The sequence below is a fragment of the Pteropus alecto genome, unplaced genomic scaffold (genome assembly GCF_000325575.1).
Source record: "Pteropus alecto unplaced genomic scaffold, ASM32557v1 scaffold59, whole genome shotgun sequence".
In the NCBI taxonomy this organism is placed as follows: domain Eukaryota; kingdom Metazoa; phylum Chordata; class Mammalia; order Chiroptera; family Pteropodidae; genus Pteropus; species Pteropus alecto.
This window is the reverse complement of record NW_006443292.1, coordinates 4,048,948-4,052,511: the sequence shown is the minus strand read 5'-3', so window position 1 is coordinate 4,052,511 and position 3,564 is coordinate 4,048,948. Positions and strand designations below refer to the sequence as shown.

Genomic DNA, 3,564 nt, shown 5'->3' with positions numbered 1-3,564 from the left:
GTCCTGCCCCTGCAGTACGAATTCACCACCACTACCAAAATATTTCTCCAAACAGAACTTTATTAAAGGCTGAATTTTTTTTTTAAGTTCATAAACTTTGTACTTTTCTATAAGAAAGGAAATAAAATTAGTACTGATTCAGGACAAGCACGAAAAGGTGTGCTTTGGTTGTTTATTAGAAGTCTGATCAACTAGTGTCTGTTTTTCGCCCATGGTAACGATTCCACCCCCTTTCAGCATCCTCAGTTATTAAAGTGAAAAAATAGATTACCTGCTGCTACACACCAATGTTCAAATATTAGTATTCCGCCTCCCAAACCAGCTATTTTTTAAATTACGTGTTTATGATTTCATCACAGGTATTACTAAGACAATTTGATATTACATATTAAGTTCAATATTAAATTCAGTACATACAAATTATTAAAGTCAGTAAACAATCTATAAAATGTAGTATTAACTATGCTAACACACAACCACATGCTATGCATAAGACTTAACAAATGCATTTACACTCAATCATAATAAACTGTACACAGGGTCCGTATATTACGCAGTGCACAGATAAAGCATGCACAGATAAAATCATCTAGTTCCACGGAACAGGTAAAAGAATAAAAAATTATAGATTAGCTACTAAAAAAAGCTATTTTTAATATACTTACTCCTCATTATGTTAAAAATTTGTTTCTGTTTTCAAATTTTAATTACTATATCTTAAAGACAACAATCACAAATAATTCCTTAATATATTTCACTGATGAGCAGGGAAAATAAACTTTTTTTTAATATTTGAGATTATGGAGGTTAGAATCAAACAGTGATTGAAAATCAAAAATCTAACTGTAGAACAGTCAACTTAACATTTTATGTGTAATCTGACAATGAATTTAAAATGCTGGATCCTGTATCCCAAACGAACATCTGCGCATTTTCCTATTTATACATTACGTGAAGTCCTTTCGGTCAGAGACACTAAGAGCACGGATTAGGACCTGTAGGCAGAGTACCGACATGATCTTCACGGGAAGGGACGTATGGAAGAAGGGATGAAGGGTGATCAAGCAACATGCATTTTTGTATATCAAGCTTCAGGCAATGCGTTAGCAACTTTCGCACACGTTATTTCATTTAATTCTAACAATTTCAAGGGGCAGGTAGTGTAATTCATTTCGATTTTACAGAAAGTGTCCCGTAACTTTGTCAGTGGTGGACCTGAGATCTAACTAAACCAAGACCTGATGGCGAAATCAAAGTCCTCCTTTACAAGGACTTGCAAATCAGCACCTGTTAACGTGTTCTTTTGCAAGAGGTTATCTAACTGAAAGACTGACTTGATTTTCCATATTTATACTTATTACTTAAAACATCGACAGGGCACTCACTTCTCCACTTACCAAGAATGTTCACAGATTTTTCTAATCTAGAAAAAAGCAATACTGATCATTTTTAATCCACAAAGCGGCATTTTCATAGCCTTATCACTAATAAAAAACTTCAGCTAGACTTTGTAACATTCTCATGTACCATGAGTATGTGTTCCAAAGCAAAAACAAAAAAACAAAAAACCGGGTATGGTCTGATTATAAGACAGAATAAATGAAATGAGAAATGCGCACAGACAATCCAGGACCTTCATCATTGCACGTTACACTCCTCTTACCCGATTAAAAGCAGCAAAGGGAGAAAAGGGTGGCTTTCCAAACCCGGACTGACAAGCACGCTACTTCCCAGGGACAAGTCTGCCTGCAGCTTCCTCCTCCTAAATCAGAACACACATCTACTAAAAAGATTTCACTGAAATATGTCAAGCATCAAAATCACGTTCTATTAAACACTTCCATAATTACTTAACCACCCTCAGAATACACTTGAATAGCTCTCCTGGTAACCAAACAATTAATGATGTTGCTATTGCTTAAATATTTATAAAATTAATGTTAACCTGCAGGGCATTCTAAACAGAATACAAAGCTGTAACGTAACTGTTTTTGAAGAAACACCACTCGAAACCCAACATCTTTAAAAGATTATTTCCAACTGCATTTACAAAAACAATCTTTGTCACACATACCTATTAAGGAAATGTACGACCTCTAAGAATATGAAAAGAGGTTATTCTCTAAGTATACTTCAACATGGTGACATTAAAATGATTATTTCTGAGCCCCAATGAGCTATTTCCCTTCCACTGAACAACCCCCCACCACTCACTCACTCCACTCAGCAACTGGATTTTCTTTAAAACTTTTGCTGGGAAGCAATTTAAGTTTAATTTTATCACCCGTGTTCTAATATGAATAAAACCATAGCTTTATGCATATATACCAACAGTGTGCCTTAAATGAAATAAATAAGCAAAGTTGTTTAGGGAGGTCCCTATTCACGAAATCTTTGATTCATTAGTTAAGTTTCTACTGGAAACATTCTTGCAAAAGAAATGTTAAAGACTGAGTCTACAAAGTACTTAAACTCAGCTTTAGCTCTTCAGAGTATTGTCATTAACACCATTATCACAACTTTCTAGAATAATGCTGAGAATTGGAAGTGATTCCAGAATCAACCAGTGCATCATCATATAGAAGAAACTAATCTTAGTATTTTAGGACACACATTACATGTTCATTATATTTGATACAAATTATAACTAAAAGTGGCATCTGCTTCAGTGAAAACGTTTTGATTTTCCCCCTGAAACAAAAGTTACAGTTAAAGAGTGAAGACAAAGCCCTCCAAAAATAAACACCCCCAAAAAACCCTACGACCAAAACCTGGACATAGAAAAGCCATAGAACAGTTATACGTCCTCAATTCACGTTTAAAATAAATGCCATTTTTGTGTTAAAAAAAAAAAAATAGAGCTATTTTGTTTACCTTTTCCACAAACTGCCAGTTCAAGTACTGCCAAGGTAACAGATTTTAAACTGACAACTGGAGTACCTGGCAGTGGCCAAAACACCACAGCTGGATCCTTAAAGAAAAAGTACCCTTGGTGTGATGTACACCTAGTTACAGCTTGAGAACCTTCTCTCCATATAGTAATAGATACGAGACAGAAGGGAAACGCGCTGTGCTAAACACACACACACATACCAAAAAGGAAAACTTGAATTTTAAACAATATTTGTTTTAAAACACACATTATTGTTAACATATCACAGCAGGCCGCTGATAGCACATTTACTGGAATCCCGATCTCACTGTAAACTAAAACGCAGGTTAACCCTATGCGGCTGGTTCCCAGTCTACACAACACACCGCTCCCGACTGGATCATGACGGGAAGCTCGCTTCCTATCTCGGGAACCATCACACTTCAAGTCTTCACTTTCACAGGGGAAAAAAAAAAAAAATTTTTTTTCCTAATTCAGAAATGCTCACCTTTTCCAAAGCTGTTGGCACTATGTCACCTACTAATTTAATCCCCACTGTTCCAAGACGAGATGATAGCGAACTCAAAAGCAAAGTTTCCAGCACACAAAACCCTGCCCGCGAGCCGGGGTCGGGGGTCTCCTGGGCTGTCCGGGGCCAGCGAGCGGTCCCCTCCGCAGCCCCTCCGTCCCCG

The 3,564-nt window shown here is 36.7% G+C and overlaps 1 protein-coding gene across 1 annotated transcript in view; it reads right to left on the bottom strand.

The window, feature by feature from the left end:
• MEF2A (myocyte enhancer factor 2A) overlaps positions 1-3,505 on the bottom strand; it is a 106,081-nt gene extending 102,576 nt beyond the window's left edge. The window contains exons 1-2 of the mRNA XM_006924140.3: positions 3,381-3,505; positions 1,664-1,762 (exon numbers count right to left, since the gene is read on the bottom strand). The gene's annotated coding sequence lies outside the window, so the exon portion shown is untranslated. The remainder of the gene's footprint in view (positions 1-1,663; positions 1,763-3,380) is intronic.
• Positions 3,506-3,564: the final 59 nt, after the last annotated feature.